The 26,342-nt window shown below is 32.2% G+C and overlaps 1 long non-coding RNA gene across 2 annotated transcripts in view; it reads right to left on the reverse strand.

The window, feature by feature from the left end:
• Positions 1 to 26,342, reverse strand: part of LOC146993676 (uncharacterized) — a 373,602-nt gene that overhangs the window by 182,598 nt on the left and 164,662 nt on the right. The window contains exon 1 of one of the 2 annotated variants that reach the window (XR_015044454.1): positions 24,345 to 24,628. The exons of the other annotated variant lie outside the window; for it this stretch is intronic. This is a non-coding gene — a long non-coding RNA (uncharacterized LOC146993676). Of the gene's footprint in view, positions 1 to 24,344; positions 24,629 to 26,342 lie in introns of those variants that run through there. 2 annotated transcript variants of the gene reach the window in all.

Raw genomic sequence — 26,342 nt, forward strand, 5'->3', positions numbered from 1 at the left:
CCTTGAAATATGTGGGTAAGATGCCATGACCGGAGATGGCTAAAGTAACAGTCGAATGCACTCTATATCAAGGAAGGTCAAGACAGCACGGGCAACATTAGTCGTGCATTATCTTGTTGAAAGATGGCGTCCGCAGGTCTTGAAGTTATGGCACAACCACGAGCCTACAGAGGTTAGAAATGTAACGGCGGCTGCCCAGATTAACGGCTATGCGAACAAGAGGTCATACGGATATGTACCCAATGACACTTCGTACCAGCACGCCAGGTATTGGGAATGTATTGTGATATGACGAATGCCTACTAATCACGTTCTCTTTCCTCGGCGCCTCCACTCACAGATACGTCGCTTATAATGCTATACACATAAACGAGATTCGTTTGAAAAGACGAAGGTCATGCCATTCCTGTGCCCAGTGTCGTCATTTGTACAATGGCCACTGTACTAACAGTACGTGGTACTGCAGACATCATTGCACTGTTAATTTTTCCACTGAATTCTTTCATTTGTTCATTCATAAATGTAAAAATGTAAATTGTTATGTAAAAAATTTCATATAATTTTTAGATCATTTCATGATTCTTGAAACGCCCGCAATGTTTCATTACATTTTTATACACCTTAGCAGCATAAATTTATATATTTACAAATAATATATACTATTGAATTTTTCCGAATTAAAGTGAGTTAAGTTAATAATCTCTTCTTAATTGATATCAAATGGAAAATTTAAACCATTACTTTACAATAAAATAAAAATTATAATATCATGGGATCAAATTTTAAAAAAATCAAATTATTTAATAAATAAATAAGCATTTCATTATTTAAAGACAAGGTGTTTAGCTCTTAATAAGTGAAATAATTAGGATGGCAAAACTGTTGACCAGAAAAGTAAAAGGTTTTTCTCTCTTAATTATTTAGTTATTAAGTTTTAATTAGGTTTCCTTTAAATCTATACAATTTTTTTTTCTTAACTTTTATGTATGAGTCAATGTTACTATCTCTTTTAATTTATTGTGAAGTGAACGGCGTAAATTTTTACTTGTTCTTTAAATAAGGAACAGATGGCTGATTTCATTTAATTTTTTTCTTTTCCTTAAAATATTATTTTCAGTATATTATTAATTGCAGCAACTATAAGTGCTCATTTAATACGATTTCTGATTTTTGCTTCTTCTAAGAATTGATTTTGGTTTATAATTTTAACACATTTGGTTAAAATGCGTCTACAAACTTGCTAATTAAAAAGTATTTAAATGTACCTTAAGTAAATCTAATTTTCCCATAGTATTCAAACAAGTTATTGGTTGTAATTATAAATAACATTTACTTTTGCAAGTGATATTAAGGCATGTTTTTAATTTTTACTGTTTCTTTTTAGATATTATAAAAGATTCCCACACTGGAAATATCGAAATATTTTAAAAGTGTATGAGACAATATGCGTAAAATCTGGAACACTTTACAAAACAAAACGCGAAAAGTTCTATTCGAATCATTGAATTCTAAAGACAGAACTTGTTCAAAACGGATTGAAGCCCCTTTTAAAAATTTTCAGTTTCAAAACAAACTTACGTATTTGCATACTGTTAGGATACGACGGCAAAACAGATGCCATCGAAGATTTAAAAAAAAGAAAAGAAAAAAATCATTAGGACCAGAGCAGAGAAAGGAATTCGAAAGCAGATTAGCGAACAATATCAATAAGGATTCCGGAAAGTATATTTGCATATGCAAATTGAAGCGAAAATGTGGGAGGTTTTATTCAATTATGATGAAAGAATAGCTTTTGATAAGCTCATTTCACCAACATAAATTTCTTACGGATATTTTTCTTTTTAATTGTATTCCTGAGGGGAACAAGCACCATGAGAGACGTCACTTGAAACGAATTATCTCTGAGTCTGTTCTATTCAGCAAGAATGTTGAATATGTCAAATCTATCTCCGAGATTTCATTGACATTTATGCCAGGATTTCTGTATGTGTTGCACATAACATAAAAGGAATTTTACTGTGCTGATTTCAAGCATCATTTAAAAGTGAAGACCACCGGCCTTGGAAAAACTGTTCTGATGTTGTAAGACTGGAATAAAAAATATCGATTTAAAGAAAGTATTTTGAGTGATTATTAAATGTTTGTTCTAAGGAAGGCTGACAATTTTCCTAAAGCACGATGTACAAAATTGTTTAGTGACAATTCATTGATAGGTTCAGAATGATAATTTGCTCACCTAAGCAGAAATTTGTTCTTGAGGTACTAACACCGGGTTCTTAACAACCAGCAATTAATCACCAAATTTAGTGACTTTTGCCACCAGCTGATATAACAAGTACAAATCCATGACCAAAACAAAATATAAGAACTGAGAGATTCTTTTTTCCTAATTTTCTTTTTGCTCGTAAGAAACCTTTCCCATCAAGGTAAAATGAAACTATCACATTCTTTAAAAGTCTCGACCAAAATTTGCAAAAGCGGGCATGAATTGAAGTACTATATTACAGTTGAAGTCATATGGAGATTAAACGTGAAAAACTGCCAGAAAAAAGGAGTCCTCCCATCGGCAACTGGTTCCATACTTCAAAACCTAAATTCTCGACTTATGGCTACACTATTTAAGGAAAGGGATTATTAGTCCAAAGGGGAGGTTGTAAAAGAGGACTATTAATTTCGTTTCGGCATTTTGTGTTGATTCACTACAAGCGTTGTTTCACTTTTCAAATTGTTGCCACCAAATATTCACGCCCTGTATTATATTTAAAAAAAACTTAATAATGAAGAATCTGCATTTTTTAGGAAATCTGTTTATTAGTCCAAAGGGGCTTTGCCCCTCAAGGACCATTGTTTTCGTTTTGCGATTTTGCGTCGATTCACTACAAACGGCGAATCACTTTTCAAATACTTGCCACGAAGTATTATCGTCTTGTGTTATATTTAAAGAAATTAAATAATGAAAAATCTGCATAAATGTATGTATATTTCTCGCATTGTGATAAAACCAAGGTACATAGAGCCATCGAATTTTGAATAATGTAATTCTCCTTCGAATATCGGCATCTGGAAGCCCAAATTTGAAATTTGGAATTTGTTTCATTCTCGATTTCACATTTCGTAAAACTTTAATGAATTTTTGATTAACAAACTCAAGGATTTCAAAGTGAGCAATGGCAACGTTGTACAAAAAATACATTTTTATCTCCAGCGCGCGAGATTCTAGAATTCTAAACCATATGCTCATTTTAAAATTATTTTGTGATATTGCTGTTGAACTGAATTTTATGGTTAAATGCCAAGAACTTGATATTTAATAAATAAAGGTAACACACAATATGTTAAAAAACACCTCTTTGGTCGTAATTTAAAATCTGAAACCTTTCAAATTTTTTGTTTGCTTGTTCCAACAAAATAAGAGATATCTTCCAAAGAGAATTTTTGTGTGTGGGGGGGGGGGGAAGAATAAAAGAAACTGGCTCATATACACTTTACTCACAGTAAATTTATCAATTTAGCTGTTGGGTGACGGAGACCAAAACCTAAATCACTTACTAAAATTGGCAGCTTTTTATGAATATGAGAGCTACAGGAAAACATACTTTATCAATGAAGTAAAATAACTGATAATTTATTGGTGAATAAATTGAAAAAATTATACAACAGCTAAATTGATAAATTTACTGTGAGTAAAGTGTATATGAGCCAGTTTCTTTTATTCTTCCCCCCCCCCACACACACAAAAAAAAATTCTCTTTGGAAGATATCTCTTATTTTGTTGGAACAAGCAAACAAAAAATTTGAAAGGTTTCAGATTTTAAATTACGTCCAAAGAGGCGTTTCTTAACATATTGTGTGTTACCTTTTAACAATGAATAGCGACAGGATTTAAAAGCTATTTTAGCCTGAGCAATCTTTGATAAGCCTTAGTAAGTTACTTAATTCAAGTTCTCTGAGTCAAGATATTTAAGGCTTAATTTAAGATAACAGAAAAAAGAAATGAAATGAATGCTTTTACAAAATAACTGTGATAATTAAATGTTTCTTCAAAAACCGAACCGACTAAATCATTTTTCATTAGTGCGTTTAACATTCACACTAAGCTAGTCTTGTCTAGTTTGATCTTAGAACTTCCTTTTCAGTGAACGAGGATCGACCGTTGCGCTTTGAAATCCGTAGCCAGGTTTTACACTTCCGATCTTTAAAATAATTTTCCTAGTGTGGGATGTGGCCCTGATTCCAATCTAGAAATACTATACGCAGACTTTTAAGAAAATTTTTGTTTCATTCCACTAATTTTTATCGTTCATATTTGTAGGTCTTAGGATATAAAAGTGGTGTACAAATAATTTAAGAATGAGTGCACAAATAATGTGTGCGTAAAGTGCGTTCACAAAGAAATGAAATAAATAATTACATATAATACAGATACTTTAAATAAATACTCTTTCAAAAAAATTATAAACTATTATAGGATGCAATTCAATACTTTGAATTGCATCCTATAATAGTTTATGAATCTGTAATGGCACAATAAAAGTCCGCATAAACTATAATAATAAAAAATTGGAAACGAATATGGGAAAATGGTTATGATTGCCGTTTGATATAATGTAATTTATTCTTGATAAAATGTTGCCAAATATAGTCATAGAAATGACTTTTAATTTTCTACAAATATTTTTGAAACACCTGATACGATAACCATAATTGTCTTTCCAGCTTGAATAAATTTGTGACAATATCTTGGTGGTATTTTTTAGGTTATCAAAATAGGTTAAAGGTGGTGACAGTGAGAATGATAGCAGTATCTCCCAAATAAAGATTCCTGATGGATATTTAAGAAACCTAAACTAATGATTTTATAGATAGATACAATAATATGCTAGCAAAACAGAAATTAGCCACAAAGAAATAGCTTAAATATTTTCAACAAAGCACCTAAAAAAATAATAGAACAAAAGTCGTTAGCTCGATGGCAAGCAAAGAAGAAAGCCGTTAAACGAGTTGTTTTCTCATACAAAGGACAAAGTAAAAGATAAAGAAAAGACGATATTGACATCGAAGGAAAGGAAAGGAAAAGAATTGTTTAGTTTGAATGGGCACATAATTCGGAAAGCAGTCCCAGAAAAATTTGGGTTCAGTGCCAAAAATCTAAAATATGGTTTAAATTTCAAAAATAAATGCAAATCTTCAAAAATTCTAATTTCAGGGCGAAAATAAAATAAAGACTTCATGAAACAAGCATACGTATTAAAGTAGTACCTTGTTTAATTTTGTCCTAACTGGATGAGGTAAGATAAATTTTTAAGCGTAGAAAACAAAAAAACTGGAGTTTTTAAATATGTCAAAATATTTCAGAATGTAGAGTACAAATAGCATCGATTTACAAAAATAGTTGTAAAAATAAAAAACAAAATGCTGTAGCTGCTTGTATTTTACATATGTAAGGAGTTATCACATTTTCTCGCATTTGTTATCGTGGTGTTTTTCATCTCGCTAGCACTGAAAGGTAGTATTTGAGTTTAATAAAAAATGCAATTAGTTTTTTGAAATTAGGGAACAATAGTCCTAATCATCTGTATTAGTGCACCATGAGGCTTACAGGAGCAGATTAATGCAATAAAATAGTAAATAAAAAATAAAAAAGCAGTACAGGAACTAAAAATTTAGAGTTATCTTACAAAGCAAAAAGCTGTCTAAATAGTAATCAAATGCTTTAAATTAACTTGAAGGATCAACATTGGTTAAAGTAGATAGCACAGTTGATAATACGCTTCACATTTTATTTTCATTTCAAAACTCATTCCAAAGAAATTAAAATCACCTTGAATAATTCTCAAAATTATCCTGTCAAAAATTGATTAAAGTTGTTGAAAACTGACTTAACTCTGAATTGTTAACTTCTGGATCCGTAAAGACAGTCAAACGATTTATAAACTCATCTTAAATTTCTAAGCAAAATAACTCCAACCAAGAGGGTTTAAAACAAAATATTTCATTGAATAGTCAGTTTGATTGTTATAAATCGTGTGTGATAGTAGGAAGCCCTCTCAGCAGCTTCACAAGGCAAAAGCATGCTTACGAACCCTCAAATCCTCCTTAATGATTACGGCTGAAAAATTTAAAACTGGACTTTATAAAACTTACTTAAAAAGTAATAGTATTATGTATTATGGACTCAAGAACTCTAATTAAATACATTAATTAATTTGCACCCTAATTGAAATCGTCGAAAGTAGAAATGAAATTAAAGATAAAATAATAAGTTAATTGTTTAATAAATATAAAACACTATAACTTTATTCCTAAAAATTAATCGGTTCGATTTATTTTAAATAAATTAATCAATAAAAATACCTTATTTATCTTTTTGCAAAAGTACTTCCATTAAGTAACAAGAAAGCTTGCATTTAATCATTTCAATCAACTTTAATGTCAAAAACTGTGGAACTTTTCAAAAGCCCAAGCCTCCCAATTTCTAATATTTTGAATTGCCCACAGAAAGTCAATATCAAGGCTAAATTATAATTTCAAGGCTAGTTATAATTTATCTGTGGCATGAGTTTTTGCATTAATTATAGAGGAATCGCGAAAGAAGACAATTATTACGTATTAAAAACCATACTGACTTCAAGATTTACGTACTATTTTATAACAGAATTTATGCATAATAACTCAGCTTACCAAACGATTACCATTTATCCAAACGAAAAAACGTTTTTGTTATAGATGTTTTCCTGACTTTCTTTGAATTATCTCACCCATTTTCGCATTTTGCTGTCCCTCTGTCCCTTCCTGCATTGTCACTTTACACGTCAAATATCTGATGATGAATATCCGCTCTTTTCATGCTTTTTGTTGTTCAGAACCGGGCGACTAATCGCATAAAACGGTTAGTGGACCGTTTGATTTTCTTAAACGTTTTTCTTAAAGGCATTACGAATTGTATAGACTGATGCTATGAATGCAAGGGTTATGCCACGAAAACTTAATATAATGTGTAAAGTATTTTCTTCCTCCTTTCCGTATGCCTTCGTGGTTTAACTGGATCGACAGGTATGAGGAAGGTCCAGAGTTCGAATCCCGGCGACGCAGGACACATATCCTCAATTTCCTTGCTTTGGAAATTTCTAAAAGGCACTACAAATGAATTAAGCGTTTCAATAGCTAAATTTCATTGTTTCGGATATTTTGGAATTTTCAAACCGTGACAGGCCTTAAAACACATTAAATTATAATATTCGTATTCGAATTCCTCTTTAGTGATGTGGTATTAAAATCAAAATTACATTTCTCAGTACTAATTCATTCTATCTCATTTCAAAAGTGTTATTTCAAAAATCAGTTAAAGTCAGTACTTAATTCGCTGAAAACGTAATCACACAAATATATCAAAACACAATATTTTCGCATGTAAGAGAGTGTTTGCTCATTTATATTAACATGTTCCTTGAACATATTGATTAAAAAATATTCATTGAAATACGTTAATGCAAATACCTCAAAACACCAAAGAAGAATCACTAAAATATAATACACCAATCAGCAGTTCTCAAAAAGCTAATCTAACAATTTTGCCTCTAATAAATTTATATAAAAATATCTTTTTTGCAATTATAATTTCATTACAATGTATTCAGTTCATCTAATTAGTGAAAGACAAAAGCTCTGTTTCTTAAATAATAAGAGAAAAGGCAAATCAATTAACTGATTCATTAATCTTTTAGAATCTCGTATTTGTTTTGGTAGCATGAACTAATGAGCTCTAAAAGACTCTGTGATGAATTATCCTCAGGGCTTAGTACAACAAAAAAGTCAGAAGAAGGGTTTAAAGAACGCTTTATTCAATCACATACAGTTGCAGAGATGGCTTTCTTGGTCTTACACAAAGCCAACACTCAAACAGGTAACATTAAAGTTAAAAAAAAAAGGTATTAAATTTAGTCTAACGGCTCACAGGATTACGCACAGGAAGGCTCTGACTCGTAGAAGCCGTCTGAAACAAGCTTAATGGCTAGAAGCATTTAACGCCACAGAATCAAATCGATAGTAATTTAAAATAGTACCACGACCTTCAGCAGGAAAGTGTGGGTGAAAACGAGACAGAAAGGAAAACTGCTTTGACGAAAAATTAACTGTTAATAAACTAAATAAATATCCACAAATCCATTACATAACTTGATAAAATTAAATGAATGTAAACATCAATATCAGACGAACATCATAAGAATCATTAATTAATTACTTGAAGGAAACAACCTCTCTTACCAATGTACAAACAACAGACATGTATTTCAGTTAAATATTTTTGATACGTACTTGTGAAAGAGACCTCATTTGTCATTAATTGCCCATTAATTATAAATAAACAGAAAAATCACGATTCATAAAATTTTAAGATCTCTAATATAACTACAACTCACTTAAGACGAAATTAATATCATATAAATTAGAAAATCGAACACACTTGCACACCACAAATGGTAACAGACTCTAAAAATACCAGAAGTCTGTGCGCCCACTCAGTTAGTTTCGCTCACGCGGGAAATTTAAAACGATGTTATTCACAAACCAACTTTACTTAAAAAGCGATTTTTAAATTTATGCTTCAATTTAGTAGTATTTCGTTTCAAAAATACATTATTTAAGTTTAAGAAATTAAATCAAATTCAAATTACAAGATTTAAATGCTTACAATCAACTACGCCTCTATTATTAAATTTCCACTCTCATGCTCTTCAAAATACATCATTTCAACTAATCTTCACGTGAAATAAACAAACATCTGTCGTCAATAAGTCTTAACTGATCATTCTCATAAGCCATTGTTTCTGGAGCAACGTTTCTAAGTTTAGGAACAACACACGTTTTTCTGAAAGTACCAGCATCGATTCAGTTTTCCTCATAAAAACGAAACACCTCTTAAATCCTATTAAGCGCTTCACCAGTGCTAAAACTCTCTGTTTGCGTTCGGAAAAAGATTTACGTTCCGAGAAAAAGAAAGCAAACATTGCTTAACGATCCAAAAGGTTGGCTAAACTTAGTTATATACTACGCTATAAAACTTCGGGTCAAGAGGAATATAGATAAATTTGCTTTTGCTATGACTTTAACTAACATATATATATATATTTAATTTTTTCTTTTATATATCAACACGAAGATCAATGAACATAATATTTTAACGTTTGTTTGCCGTTGCCTTGCATTGTTTGCGTCTCAGAACCACGTGAACTGTAAAATACTTTTAATGCAAATTTAATGTCTACAAAATCGCTTGATAGTAGTCTTTATGTTGAAATTAATTTTGTATAATGAAGTTTTTTATAGTTCAGAAATTATTAATGTATTTATCAGTTATTACTTCATTAAATTCAGTTGAGGAAATTTATAGAACGAAGTTTTGATACTTTTCTTTTCAGAAAAATGTTTTCAACACTGTTCCTCATTTTCGCTTGTTCAAATTGCATGCACTAAATATGATATAAATGCCGTCTGAAGAACAATAGGGGTGAATGATTGTTTACCGAAATTAACTCTGAGAATGTAGTATTATGCTGTTAACCACGTAGATATTTCAGATAATACGTTTGTTTTATCTGAATAATACGTTTGTTTGTTTTATGTTAATTCTTTCTTGTAACTTCTGTCATTTCCATTATCCTTCAACAGTATGCAAACTTAGTAAAGTTCAAATAATGAGCGAATGTATAATTCACTGACAGAGCACCTGCAATGCACCAGCAAGCTGTTTATTTTCATCTGGCGTCCACCTGTTTGCTAAAGTTCTTTTGACAGCAGTTTTTCTGTGTTTGCTAGCGCTTGAGCCTAGAAGTCTTAAGTATCTACAGCTGAGTTGTTTTGACGCTGAATCTCCTTGCTGTGTTATACAATACGTTTGTGCTTATAAGATCACCGAACAGCGATAAATATTTTTTTGTTGTTTATTTCAGTTATATCAAGAAGACTGAAAAAAATAAAGGTAAATCTGAATTAAAGTTTATCAAAATTAGAGAAAGAATTAGTTAGATTTTTAATTCGGTTTTACTTTTTCTTGGCTTCTTGGAGTTTAGAATATTAAGTAAACATGACAATTCATCTGAAGTACACGAAAATTAAAGAGGCTGTAAATAATAGATAATTAAATTTAACTCTCCATCCAGTTTTGTCTGAAGTGCTCCTGTTCATTTTCTTCTTCTTTCATACGTACAAGGTCCTATTCGAGATATCAGAAAAAACTTATTCTTTTAGAATTAAAAATGGCATAAATTTAGTGATATATAGCATTTGATATTATTTAAATAATAAATGTCATACGATAACTGAGAGTCGTAAAACCATATATTATTAATTAAAATTATTAAGGCTTATCTAAAATTATTGAGGTATTTGAATACATATATATCGTAATAAATTGATTCTAAATTTCTTTCTTTATGTATTTACTGACCGATTTTTCAGCAGCATCATGCGCGAAAATTCTTGATATGATTTTATATTTTACTTTAAAAATTTATTTGTGTTTATGTAATGTAAGTAAGCAGTATTAGCGCTTCTACTACTTTATAGTTTTACAAAAATTAGAGTCTTGAACTAAATATCAAAAAGGCAAAGGGTTAAAGTTTTCCTTTGGAAATTTTACTGTAATTTAGGCTAGCACCCTAATTAAAAGTTATTTTTTAATTTATTTATTTGAATTCCATTTTTTGGTCTTTGTAATAAAGTGGTTCTGAATTTTTTTTATGTATTTACTGATGAATTTTCAGAGGCATAAGGAGCGAAAATTCTTGAAGTGTTTCCTTAAAATATTTTTTGTGTTTATATATATTAAGGTATATATATATCGTTTATTATCCATAAATTTTCTTATAATTTCTTCAACTGCAAGTTATTTTAATATTTCTCTTTCTGTTAAAATTATCGATAAGAAGATAATTTAGGCTAAGAAAATCAACCTAAGATAATAACTTTCATTTCAATAATTATCGAAAATATTCGCCCAAATTCTGAATTTCGTCTCCGAAGTTAAGTAAACTCGAAACGCAATATTTGTGCTCGGAAATTTTATTATCAACGTTTGAGTGGTTTGTTTAATTTATGCAATTTTATCACCTCAGTAACCTAGGCTCCAGCATTTTCGGTACACTGGATGGTCAATAAAGTTGGAACCCCTATAAATTAATATATTAAAAATTCAAAGCAAAAAAATACCTTTATTTATTTATCGCTTATATGAACAATTTAACTGATGCCAATGAAAAATAGGTGCTTTATAACACTACCTGTATCGCCTTTATACATGCATATTCCTTTTGAGCTTTGTTAAAAATAAATTTTCTTAAATATATTTGTTGAAAATTATATTTATCTGTCGAAATAAAAGGCTCATATGTAACTGCGCATAATGTCAACGAAAATTATAGCACGGCCCTGTGAATTTTTTTTAATAGTTCAAAAAGGGTAGTTTTGAAACGCGATTTTGTGTTGTTTCAATTTTCATTCGAATCTCCTGCCATTCGGAGACCCATAAGATATTATTATTTCATACTTAATCTATCTGTTATTAATTAACAAGCTAAACTATTTAAAAGAAATTGAAGTAATTCTTAATAATATTTTTTTAACTTTGGTTTATTTAAATAAAAATGCATTTAATTCACGATATACCTAATTAAAAGCATTAAATATTTTAATACAATTACGTAATATATATATTTTTTTCATTTTTTAAATGTACAGAAGATATATAAAGTTTCCATGTTAGTCCAATGCATATTCAGCTAATATCTTATAAAATGCTTCGTTTTCCACCTGGGCCCTCTCTAGCAATAATTTCTACTGATAAACCATATTAAATTTTAAAAAAGCTTTTTCGTGTGATCGTTAAAATCTGAAGTCTTTCAGATTTTAAAATTCTTTTTTAAATTTTATTACCGAAAAGTTTATTAATTATTTAATATGAAGTGTAGACTTAAAATTTCAAATTAAAAGAGTTTTTTTAAATTAAATTAAATTTTTAGGGTAGAGTGGTTATTCTGTTTTGCTCTTTTTGAATAACAATAAAAGAGTTCATTAGTATTTTTAGCTTCTAATGTTACAAGGGAAGCAATAAGATAAAATAATAATACTTCTTAATATTTTGATAAATAATTTTCGGCTACATACCTTATATATTATTTTTTCCGATTTTCACCCAAATATTGTCCTAATGGAAATACTGATATATCCTTACAATATTCATAGGTTCTCCCCCCGCCCCGAAAAATGTTCATAAATAATATGTCAATGATATAAATGTTTTGTGTTATATCGTGTATATAAACACGCTTAGCTATCCATCAGATAATCGTATTTCCGGCCTTTTAAGGCTTAACACAAAAAAAGATTCTAAAGTCCTTCATTTCCTCACTATTGTATTATCATGATTAAGTTAGCATGAAATACAAAGAGAAATATTAACAGTGCCCCCCAAATAAAAACATATTTATGAGAAACGAAAACAATTTATCATCAGTGAACTGCCAGTTAATAATACCATTCGTGAAGTTTTCTGTTGCTATTTCAAATGATAATTTGCTCCATTAATTAGGTATACCATTTTAAAGTAGGGAAAATTGCAGTCTTAGATTAAATAATATTCAATTCTAATTTTGAGATTGTTGCTTTAAAATAAATGTACACTGTTCTAGTCATAATGTTTAATTTCGTGAAAACTCCAACAAGTGCTTGCCTATTGTTCAGAGCGTGTAAAAATACGTTATACTACATCACAAAAATCATTCTATAGAATTGCTAAAACATCTTTGCCAATTGAGATATCATGTTCTAGTTGCGTAATAATGCATGCCTAAAAGCTAAATTAGAAGAGTAGAATAACTAAAGAGCAGCTAAACTGAAAGTGTAGATAATAAGAACAGTATTAGTAGCTAAACTAAAAGATTAACATTTCTATAAATAACTAGCTTAGGTAACCGTGATACGACCGGACAGCGAGCATTAACACAAATCAAACACTGATTTTCAATGCAAAACGCGCAACCTAACCAGAGAAAGTGACGGGAGTACTCATATTGCCGGATGCCCTCATCGAGCTCATCCTACTGTATCCTTACTCACTGGTAGCGAGCATTTATTCACTCCTCCTCAAGGGCACCCTACCATTATACCCTCTCAATAAGTCTTCTCCCTTACTCCCTCAAAAGTTTCAACGCCAATGACTTATGGCACAATGTACACCATGCGCAAAGAAAAATGGCACAGTTCTATATCTCCCGTTCTGCTCGACAGATTTTCGAAACTCGACTTGCGTTTTCCAAGTCTCGAAAGCGCCACTTAGGATATATATTAGATTTATGTATAGCAAATTGTTCTAAAATAGGTATTTTGACACAAAATCGGACTTTTCTGAAATAATATATCCATTTTTTTCCCATATTTCGTTTCTATTACTCAAATTATGCTAGAGTGCCAAGTTTTGTAAAAATTGCAGGAGTAGTTTTTTAAAAATTAGCTCTCAGAAAAAAGGAAAATAAGTTGCTATAAATTAAGAAGTTCGCCAAGTGAATTATTCTTGCCGCAAACTGGAAAAAATGCGCTAAGAAAAATGTTTTAATTTCTCCATTAATTTCTCACCAAAAATTACAGAATTTAATATCTGGGCATAATTTGAATCGTAGAATCGAAATATGGAAACAAAATGATATGTTATTTCAGAAAAAGTCCGGTTTTGAGTCGGAATACTTGTTATATATAAATCTACTGTATATCCTAAGTCGTGCTTTCGAGGCATGGAAGACGCAAATTAAATTTCGACAGTCGGTTCAGTAGAACTGTTCTCCCTTATGGTGTGTATGTGTATATGTGCAATATGCACGTACCAAGTTATATTATAGCACGCAATCCTAGCTGACGTACGCGACGTTACCTGAGCTTTACGCAGAGTGAAGAAGCTTTATTTAAGAGGAAGAGTATATTTTTGAAATCTCACGCAAATAGCGATTTTTCTCTTATTTTGGTTTAAGGTGGATTCCGCCAAATTTTACAACTTTAAATAAAACTGTAAAAGAGTTTAAAACTAACACGGCGCAGTGTAAAATTTTTGATAAGAAATGGTACTTGCTTTGTTATGTGTTATGCCTTTTTCTTCCTCAAATGAGTTTTTCTAAAATCACCATCCATTTTGCCCGATTTCCTAACCGTTTTCGAAATATTTCGCGAAAATCTGATGTAGAGCGTACATAAATATTTCGCTTTAAAGATTCTACACTGTTCTAGAGCAAACGACCACGGCACTATCTAACGATTTTATTTAAAACTGATAGCGCAAGGTTATTCAAACACTGCGAGGGAATTCCCCCGGTTGAGAGCAAGACGCATGAGGCAAAAATGTTTGAGGACCACTGTGATAGCTGGAAACCCACAACTACGACTTGAGCTTATAATGGGCGACGTATAAAAAATATAAAAATTCCTTGTCTAGCGTGTATGACTTTCCCTGACAGTGCATACGCAACAAAGGCGACGTAGTCCAAGATGGATGCCTTTAGCGCAACGTTCTCGTAAAATTCCGTAGAGTGTTTTTGAAGACGTTTAGGGACATTAGTTTATTTCGAAGCAGGAGAGATGAAAAATAGGCAATGCCCTTGCCGGGACTCGAATCACGGACCTCTCGAATACGCGCCGAGTGTGCTGGCCATTACACCACGAAGTCATGCTAAGAAATACCCTAGAGACGTTCCTTTTTTTTTTTTTTTTTTTTTTTTTTTGATGATGATGTACCGAAATTTCATCAAGTACAGGGCAAAAAATGTAGATTTGTATGAATTACACACTCGCAAACAAACATTCTTCTTCATATATATGTAAGATATAACAAAATATGATAGCTGTTTCAAAAAAATAATTGGCAACCTCAAAATTAACATTCTAAATTTGGTGATCTGCCTCTAAATTCATTTCTTCTCACAGGTTCCAGATTTTTCTACCTTACGTAACGTTTTAATGCAGATACCTCTTGTCCAATCAAATTAATTGTAAACCAAAACTCTGAACTGAAACTTCTCCGACTCCCACCCTTCTTCCTCTGAAGTTCTACGATATTTTCCCCTTTTTCGCATAAGCTCGGCTGCTGGTAAGACGCTATTCATCCATGCTACTGCTGCTTACTTGTTGAACATAACGTCGTACTTCAAAATGCAACTTAACTGTATTCAAATATAATTAGGAAACATCTTGTCTGAAAAATGATGATGTGATATGCGTAAAGAATAAAGATTGTGATTTTTCAAGATACGTTATGCTAAATTGCGTCATGATGCTTTCCACTCTGCCACCTTCAACCCACAACGGTCTTCTCTGTTATTCTTGCATCTTGATCGGAAGATTTTGCTAGGCAACGTATCTGCTGAACATCTTCATTTTCAAGAACTTCGTCAACAAGTTTTTCTCGATGCGGAATAGCATTATCATCTATAGATAAAACGTCAGACCCCTATGCACCTCTGAAAATTCTAAGGTTCCTCATCATGATACCTCTGGCTGGTCGCAGATCTGTTAAAAACGCGTAGTGGTGTAGATAATTAATTATTCCACCCCATAACATCATCTCTGGATTACCGAAATGCTCACGTTACATAATGTTTGAAGGAAGACATCACGTTCCTGATGCCATTCAGATGTAAACAAGTTTAAAATTAGATGTTATACGAAACCTCGAGTCATCAGTAAAGAGACCATTGGTGTTCGCTCCAGCCCTGATATCCTTTGCACCAATTAGAGCGATTCCTCTTCTGTAGTGAAGAAAAAAAAATTACACAGCCTTGGCTGTCAAGTATAAGACTTTTTCGTTAAATCTGTTGTATACTGTTTGTCGTGATACAAGAGTTCCATGGCAGTTCCAAGTTCTGAATTAAACTGCCAAGCAGGTGTCGTGTTACAGTGGGTAATTATTGCCAGATATCGATCCTGAGAAGCAGTTATTCGTTTACTACCTTATGCAGGCTTCCTTACAACAATTCCAGATTTCTGAAATTGTTTCCGTCGCGCAGAAAATGTCTACCTTGAAATATATACACATCTCACTGCTTTCAAGATTGTCAGCATCAAAACGGCCGATTATTCGGCACTTCACAGATTCTTCCAAATACCACTTCGAAGCCATAACGCTGTAATGCAGAAATTCACTCAGGTTTTTTCTTAACTCTCTTTCTTATCTAAGTGTTTGATTCACTGGCAGATGACGTAACACCTTCATTTGAATATCAGAACCCGCTTCATCACTTTTGACCCACATTTCTTGTAAAAATAAATTACGCCGAATCCAGGAAATATCATTATTTTTAGAATATATAACAGGAAATTAGCAATATGCTTTATATATGGCCCTCATGATGTAAAATAACATTTGCTGCAAAATATTGTTAAGTTCAGGTTAGGTAATTGACTTGAGCTGCACTGAATGATGCAGTTTTTAATATTAAAAATAAATGAAATATGTTATACATCGTCGATTGCTGACAATACCTGATATCGCAGTTACAATTTTAAAGCATAATGGAAATAATAATGCTTCTTGCAGGAGTAAAAAACATAAACACGTAATATCATATGCAAAACATGTAAACTTCTGCAAACGCTTAATTTATAATTAAATAGTTTTGAAAATCCAATAAGCAAAATCAAAGTAAACTATAGTAATTCCGTAAAATATTACTTAGTTATTAATTAATTAAATTTTTAGCTTACTCAGTTAATTAATTTATTTAATTTCCTTTCACTTATTTAGGACTAATCATTTCAACAGCTTAATCAGTAACTGATTGTTTTGGAAAGCCAACTAAAGCCAGATGATCTATGGTAATACAGTTACATTACTGTAATTAGTAAAATATCTAACATAACGAAAATAAAAGATTTAGAAAATTTATAAATTACGAATATGAAATTAAACATGATAAATAAAACTTCCACATTGTGATGCTAAAAGATTTTTGAAGGTTAGGTTATTTAAAAATGGCAATAACACACGAAAGTTATCTGACTAAGAGGTTTTGTTTCGTTTATTTTGTTGTGTAGAGAATTTGTCTGATAGCGGTATAAAAACTATGTGAATGATTTTCTGATTTCTGGAAATCTTAATTTTTATTTGATTCTGAATTATTTATTTTAAGGCTTTAATTTTGGGGAAAAACAGATGCTTCTGGAAATATTATTTAGTTTAAAACAATATTATTTATTTTCTTTTATTTGCAAATTTTGTACAAGCTTTGATTCATTGTGAAAAGAAACAGGGAAAGGGAAGCAATTTTTTGCTAAGTCATGATTTCGCGCGCTTTGTCCTTTAGAATGTTCTAGAAGGATTTTCATTGTGTAGTTGACCTTAAGAGAGGAAGTACGTGACAAAAAGGTCAAAGGTTGCTATTTGTCTTTCAATGTAAGTCATTCAGGTTTTTGGCGATTGAGGGTCCGGTTGTTGGCTAAGTGAAGAAGGGCGCGCATGCGCGATCACCCTTATTTCCGCATTCAGGGGTTGAAAACGCAAATTTTGCCATAATTAAGGGGGCGATAATTGAAGCCATAGTGGGAGCCCGCGTTTGTGAAGGAGACGAAGGAAATTCGAGTTGGAATCACTTACTGACTGGCGTGTGGAACTTACTTTGGACGTTACTCGTGAAGCTTGCTCTTGGGATGAGCAAGAACAGGCGAGCCGTAATTGCCTAGAAAAACGTTTCTGGCCGGGAGCTGCAAACATGCTCCCTTGCCGCGTTCTGGTAAAAAGACGAAATTTGAACCAGTTACCTTCGTGTTGACTTAAGACTTTCAAGACAAAGCGGATAGCCGTCCTGGGCAGCAGTGCTCCTGTTTCTGTTTTACAGAGGGAAAAATAACGTCGTCATTATGAAAACCAGTTACCTGCGTGTTGACTTAAGACTTTCCAGACCAAGCGGATAGCCGTCCTGGGCAGCAGTGCTCCTGTTTCTGTTTTACAGAGGTAAAATAACGTCATCATTATGAAAACCAGTTACCTGCGTGTTGACTTAAGACTTTCCAGACCAAGCGGATAGCCGTCCTGGGCAGCAGTGCTCCTGTTTCTGTTTTACAGAGGAAAAATAACGTCGTCATTATGAAAACCAGTTACCTGCGTGTTGACTTAAGACTTTCAAGACCAAGCGGATAGCCGTCCTGGGCAGCAGTGCTCCTGTTTCTGTTTTCCAGACTTAAAAATAGCTTCATCATTATGAAAACAAGTTACCTGCGTGTGTGTTTTCGCAAATAGTTCCCGGGCAGGACGATGTCTTCTGAAACTTCCATTTTGTGACCGTAAGGATGAGCCCCGCCGACGTCAACGCTTATTAGGATACGAGTCCTCCACTTCAAGATGTCCACCCAAGATAAGTCTTATTTTTTTTTTTGTGTGTGTTTGAACTTTAAGTAAGTTAAAAAACAACGTCGAATCTTAAATTAATTCTCAGGCCTTCAATTGTTTCCCTTTCCCCTTTTAAATTACCAAGACAAACCTTAAGGTTTTTTTATATGAATTTAAATGTAAAAAAAAAAAAAAAAAAGTAAATGACAAATTGAAGAATTCCCCTTAGACTCTCTGATGAGGATAAGATTTTATTTTTTTGTGATGAAATTGAATAAACTGATATTTAATCTGGAAACCTATTACAGTATGTTTTCTTTATATATTTAATATGTTTTTCCTATATATCTTGTATATGTTTTCTTATGTTACGATCCTCTCACGGCGCGGTCCCAGGATGCATTTTTTAAATACGCAAATGCTTTACCGTTTCACTATACGATCACTAAAAGTTTGGTAATTAGCAAATTCTTAAGAGTTTAGTTTCCTCCCTAAGAGGAAGTAGAAACCTTTCACGGCAAGTAGTTTCTTATTTAACAATGGTACCGTGAAGTAAACATATATAACAATTTCATTATAGCAAAGCACTCGGGTATCTGCTAAAGGTGAGTGATGTCTTCATGAAGGGCGTTTTGAGGGAAACTGTCTCGTATACATGTTATAAATGAGTAGAAACACGAAAACGCTCATACAGCCAACCCGTTCGAGGCATTCGAAGCTCGGAATGAACTACCAGTATTTAGCGACTTTACCGCTCGGCCGCTGATGGATCCTGATTAAGAAGAATGTTTCCGTAAAAGTCTTCCCAAGAGAAGCAGATTCGTATAAACGTCACGTATGTTAAAAACCACGAAAACCGAACATTTATTTTTGTGGAAAATTTTTGACGAGCTACCAAATAAACAAGTAATGTAAAAAATTTTTAATGTCAATTCCTACTTATGAGAATTTTCGCTACATAATGGGGCATTAAATCCACTTCATCCAACTCTATAAAACGACAATACTTTAATTCCATACACTAAAAATATTTAGAACCCTGTCTTACCGTTGCCACTTATTTTTGTTAAATATTACAATCCTATTTATCACAGTCATGTACTATTATTTATAAGTTCTTATAAAATTAATTTTTAATGCACGTGAGAATTCCTAATAAACGGTTATTGTATATGTAATATGTAAGTCTTAATATGTGAAATAATATGTGAAATTTTAAATTTTAATTACCTTTAATATGTGAAAAAACTGTATTAACATTAAGTGTCATCCACGACAAGTTTAAAAAATGTATTTGAACTTGAGTGAATGAATCAAAAGTATTTTATTAACGATTGAAAATTTAAACAGGATATAGGGAGAGTGTGAGCTAATAGTAAGAATTTAATAATAATTTTTATTAACAAATTTTAGTATTATAAGCTGTTAAATTATATCATTTCCGTTTTTTTTATTTTTCGTCATTTTCTCTCTTTCAAATCAACTTTCTCAAAAGATGTAAATTATCCTCAGATTTTTTAAACCAGTACCGTAAAATTCCGTTCCTCTGAATTATGGGTAAACATTCAGCTCCTGCGGGTTCCATAAGTCAGAATCAGAACTTGAATTATTTTCCCACATTCCTCACGCTTACGCTAAAACTGCGTAAGCGTGAGGAATGTGGGGGAAATATTTCCAAAGTAAATTTGCCTTCGCATTTTGCCGAAGTTAGCATCTTTTAGCCATTTTGTTTCAAGTCAGTAATCGAATTCTTTTGGAATAGAAGATATATACAACTACTGAAAAATTAATAAAAAGATGAGTTAAAAATATCCTTATTAGTTAAGACAAATTAATATCTCATTTATAATCTCATTGTCATTTTATGATGCAGTTGAATAAATCGTTATTCGATACTATGGTTTCGCTGATTGTAAATTCATTATGTTATTTAATTGTACATTCTAATAAGATATGCTTTTATGCAAACTTCTTGTAGAGAGTTACAGGAGGAAGATCTTCAAACTTAGTAACGAACATATATATTAGTAACGAATATGAACTATCTTGGAATTTACGCTAGCATATTTTGTACTAGCATATTTGAAAAGCGTATTTGAAAAGGTAAAAGAGTTAATAAGGAATGTATCGTGATTAACTGCACTCAGTTCATACATTTTATATACACGCTTTTCTTTCGGCATACCAGTAATGTAATAAAATTATAAATTAAAGATACTAGTAAATCATAAAAGAAAACCATTGAGTAGTACTTATGGAGAACCTTGAATACTTCTAATTGATTTATTAATCGATTTTTCAGTGCAAATAGAAGACAATGTCAAAAATCGCAAATTTTGAATTTAAGTATCTCGGTCATTTTTTGTAATGCTGGAGTCAACCTTTTCGTGTTTTACTTTCCCTAACGAGTAAAACATTTTCGTAAATGTACGCACAAGCACCGGAGAATTGTATAAAAATTTAGATTTCGTAACTTTATAAAATTGATTTCTCTAAACTTAAGTGCTAAAATATGAGAAATTGCATCATATGAAGTGACTGGGAGTATATGCCTACGATTATCGGTAGCGACTGAACACTGGTAGTTTTGTTCAGAATACGTATCTTGGTTCGTGTTTTTATTCGTTAAAGGGATGGCTGCATGGTCGTTTTCATTGATTTCCCATGTGTAGCGAGAGAATGAGACAGTTTCCTTTAAAATGTCCTCCACCGGTCATCCCTCGCTTTTCGTGTAGTGTCTGATGGCGCCACACAAAAATTAAACAATTAATTAAAAAATTCTGAAAGCTTTCAGATTTTACATTTTGGAGACATTAGTATTTTTTAAAAGCAGGAGACCTCAAAAATGAGCAATGTATTCCCCGGAAATCCTACCACGGACCTCTTGAAATACGCACCGGGCCTGCTGACCACTACACTACGAAGGCATGATATGAAGACGGGAGAAATATCTTATATACTCCCCCTTTTAAAGAGCGACTGGGGATTACGGGACCCAATCACCAACTCCTGGGGGTGCAGAATCATCATCCACCACCCTTTTAGTTCGAGCGCCACTGTAGGTTTAATTTAGTTTATGTGGAACAAATGAGAACGACCCTAAACATTAAGCCCAAAGGGGCGTTTTTTTAACTTTTTGTGTGTTACCTTTATTTATTAAATATTATGTTCTTCGAACTTAAACCATAAAATTCAGTTCAACAGCAATATCGCAAAATAATTATAAAATGAGCATACCTTTATAATTTCCGAAACACAGACTCGCGCGCTAGAGATAAAAATGTTTTGTTTTCCGTATAGTGTTGCCATTGTTCGCTTTGAAATTGTTGAGTTTGTTAATGAAAAATTCTTTAAAGCTTTACAAAATATGAAGTAGACAATAAAACAAATTCCAAATTTGGGCTTCCAGATACCTATATTCGGGTGGAAACGTACGTTATTCAAAATTTGATAGTTCTAGGTACCGTTGTTTTCTCACAATGCGAGAGACATACATACATTTATGCAGATACATACATCATTTAATTTATTTTAATATAATACAGGTCTCTAATATTTGGTGGTAACAATTTGAAAAGTGAATCAACGTTTAAAGTGAATCAATGCAAAATGCCACAACGAAATTAATAACCCCTCTGCCCAAATTGCCCGTTTGGATTAATAAATTTTAAAAAAATAAATAAGAAATTTATTAAATCAGATTCCAGATGACAGCAAAATTGACGAATTTTATGAAATTTTAGAGCATAAATTGAAGATTGTTTACTTTTTATTTGGTGAAACTGTTTTGATTTGTTGTTTGACGGTAGTTTATTTGAAGCGAATTTCATTTCGGTCTTACTGCTGTTAGTATTTTTTTTTTTTTAAATTGACTTGTACAGTACAAAGTCCGTAATCCGGACTCTCGGGACTTCGGCTATTCCGGATTAGGGGTTTTTCCGTATTATAGATCATCAATTTAAATCTGGTGAGATGGCATGCAGAAATTATACAATTAAAAATATGAAACCGTAATTTATGAAATAATAAGATCAAAATTTACAAAAAAAAGCTTAATATTTATTTGTTTACTTTAGTAAACATTTCTATCAATGTAAGTTGTTTAATTTGCTTCGTTTTTTGTGCTAATGCTTTCTTTTTAATTCTATAAACAGACATAATTTCTTGTTCAGTTACAAAGTTCCACTGTTCAAGTCCTGTGTAATTGCTGTGTCGAGAATACCGACTAACTTGTCAATAGAAATTTTTTCGTTTTCAATAACGTTTTCTGTTACTTTCTTCACTATCGGAAGCGCGCATAGGTAAATGCTTTACTGGCTTTACGCGCATGCGTAGCGGACGCGCGCATAATACGCGCATGCGTAAGTTTGTGGCTTTGAGGTCCGGATTATAGATCATTCCGGATAATGGACGTCCGGATTAGAGACTTTGTACTGTAGTTAGTATTTACAGCATCATACATCATACGCTCAACTTTTTTTTTTTGGTTCAGTTACTTGGATTATGGCAAAGCACGCTAAACTATTTGCCTAAAGAGGATGTCTTTATCGATGACTTCTTAGGGAATACTGACTCCTTTTCACATTGCATGAGGAGAACATTACAAAACCTCCCAATACACCTGCCTATTCACCGGGATTTAAAATCGGACTCAGTCGATGTTGGGTCTGATTTTCTAACGAAACCTGTCTCGTGTTCGTAGCCTCTCTTTTGTGTGAGAAGAATGACAAGATTGAAACACCTTTCAACACACTTCATTTACTACTTCTTAATAACTTAGAATTTTGTCCGAAATTGAATTTCTTGGCTCTCGCAAAAATGTTCTTTGTGCTTTATAATCACTGCTCATTACCATTACCATGTTCCCGTCACTTCACTAGCAGATTCAATGTCACGCATTCTAGAGAAATACATAATTTAGAGTACCTAGAGAATTTCAAACATTTGCATGCATAAACTTCTAGCAGATGGAGTAACAAATCTCATATTTATAATATGCGTAATTTGTGAGCCAGTTTGTTAAGTAAAATGTCTCACTTTCAAGGTTAATTAAAATCTACAGCCTTCTATCCTTTCTGAAGCTGTAAACACGGGCGTAGAAATTAATACAAGTTAAGTGCATATGCATTTCGTAAAGATCATAACTTCATTAGCGTAAAATTCCAGAAAGTATAATTTAGAATAATTTAAGTCAAACTTTTATGCAATTTTGAACCATCCTATTATGAAACGTATTAACAGCTTTGGAGCATTTACTTTGTTGTACTATTCTAATTGTTTTACTTGATAATTTTTTGTTAATTGAACCAACCTAATAGAGGAATGGGTTTCAATAATGGAAATCCATTTCTGTTTCTGGATATTAGTGTTAAGATTATTTTATTTAAACTGAGTTCGAAAAGCTTTCAAAGCGCTATATTTACATTATATATTTAGAATTACCGTAATTGCCGGCGTATAAGACGCACTTTATTTTTCTTTGAAAATAGGTCTGAAAACGGGGTGCGTCTTATACGTCGATATTCAGTTTTTGATTAAATTCATTTCTGGAAATTTCCTCTCTTCTGAGTTACGCGATTTTTTTCTTGTTTCCTTGCGGAGTGCGGGAATATTAGTTACGTAGAGTTCAGTGAATGCGCATGCGCTGTAATTGATGATCACAGTTGGGTTTGTTTAAACTTTCCAGTTTTCGTGAACGACATATAAGAGGGCGAAATTAAACTTTAAATTTTCTTAAATTTGTTCGCACGTTATAGTTCGAAAACAATTTCGGCATTGCTATAACACAGCATAAAGCTAAGTGTCATTGCGTATGCTAAAGGACATGGAAACAACGCAGACGAGAGGCATTTCGGGGCACTCCAACTGAGAAAATGATAATGTAATAATTAATGGGTGTGACAAACCGCAATAACCCAAAACGTGGATACGTGCAGGATGAAATGTGTGTTCTAAAAAAAAAAATAGAATTAAAGTAACTTACCCCCAAAGGATGACACTTCAAATAATGCGAATTACGAGAAATTTATTATATCTTGACATCGTGAAATTTTAAATTAATACTAATATAAATCAAGAGAACATATCCAGACAGAAGACAATAGACGACGTACTACTGCAGCAGTAAGAATCAGTCCTACTATTTCGAGTCCTAATCTTTCGTGCACCAAAATGCGTAAATTTCCAATCTACTAAATCCCAGATCATCTTCGTTGCACAAGGTTACATAACAAATTTGAATTTTTATAGCGAAGGACGTTGGTTTGATTTTTTATTCCAATATATTTTTGTGGAAACACAAGGCCAATTTTAGCATCAAGCCGCAACACGTGCACGGAATTTCCTTTCGAGAACATCTCAAGTCGTAAAACATCATTCATTTACCGCAGAAGTCAGCATCTAGGTCAATTTTAGTTGAATTTTCATATAACTTACTATTATTTTTTGTTAAAATGCATTCTCTTGAAACTATATGGAGATGGTCGTCAGAAAGGCACAAAAAAGAACAAGTTGCAGACACGCATAATCCGCGGTGAGGACGGACAGAAGCCCTCCCTACACTTTCGGAGTCTAGCAGCACAAGAGACCGAAAATCGGTTGTCGTGGTCAATCTCGCTCTGTCATTAAACGGTCGAAGTGAACAGACTAGATGTTGAATAAATGTGGAGGCTTGCCTGCACATTCCCTCCGGCCAAAGAAGAAAAAAAAAACGTAGTACAGATCACAAAATCATATCTCAATATTTTGATGAAGCACAACTCTAATTTGCAGATGAGAATTGATGTATTTGCAATCATCACGTAAATCAGAATTTTGGGATCTGTTGTCCACTTGAAATTAGCACATGTTAATTTAATCAAATATATATCTGTCTGGCATAATCCAAATTATGATCAATTATTAAATTATCAAAATCTCATTGTCTGGCATAAATATATATAAAAAAATTGGGGCGATAAGCTGCTACACATGTGAGTCAAGTTAAAAATTAAAACTAAGAATTAATACATACAATACATAATTCACATACAATAGCATAGATTTCACTACAATCTGTAGGACACATTTGTAATTGAATACATCTCATATTTCACACAATCTTTCACTGTTGTTAACAACTTCTGATTACTATATATGTCTTACTTAACAATTTTCAAATCATGTCATTTTAACAACGCTTTTAAATAGCATCAATTTTTTCTAATAATTTTGTAAATGTGTAAGAACGATTACTCTACATTTTTTTTTTTTTTTTTTTTACATCTTAGTAATTCCAAATTCTCAAATTGTTAAAATAGCACATTTTCATAACTAGCTGGATACTTGTAATAACCACTAAGTGTTCTAGAAATATTTATTTTTTTTTTTAAATTCTATGACCTTAGTCAACCCGGACCAGCGTGCAACTGACCAAATGTATAAATGAAGGTGGCCGACCTACACCCATACTAACCAAGAAACTCAAAAAAAAAATTAATTGGAACTAAATCCACCACATTCATAATCAAACAATAAACATGCGTGAATTTTTTTTTCTTCTTCTTCTTCTTATGTTTTTTTTTTTACTTAGTGAACAAGAAAAAACACGCTCGATGAAAACAATGCTATTAATTAGTTAAATTTGACCTCAAAGGAACTCTTTTAAACAATTTACTACAATGAATTTTTTTAGTTTTGTTGTCAGTGATATTTTGAATTAAATAATTTTCATTTCGAAAAATTTTTACTATTTTGAAAGGACCAGTGTATTTTGGCTGTAAAGCATGAGGTGGTTGTAAAGCCTTTAAAAATACTTCGTCTCCAATGTTAAATTTAGGACTTTCTTTGCTCTTTATAACTTTATCTTGAGTTTGAAAATACTTTTCTTCATTTTGTTTCACTAACTCTCTAGTGGCTCCTTTTGACGCAACACGAATTGTGAAGGATTGTCTACAGCATGTGGTTCATTATTTAAGTCTAAAGGTGTATTGAGTTCTCGCCC

This window comes from Stegodyphus dumicola, chromosome 12 (assembly GCF_044657685.1).
Source record: "Stegodyphus dumicola isolate Sdum_Otavi_A_Nest chromosome 12, ASM4465768v1".
NCBI classification, from domain to species: domain Eukaryota; kingdom Metazoa; phylum Arthropoda; class Arachnida; order Araneae; family Eresidae; genus Stegodyphus; species Stegodyphus dumicola.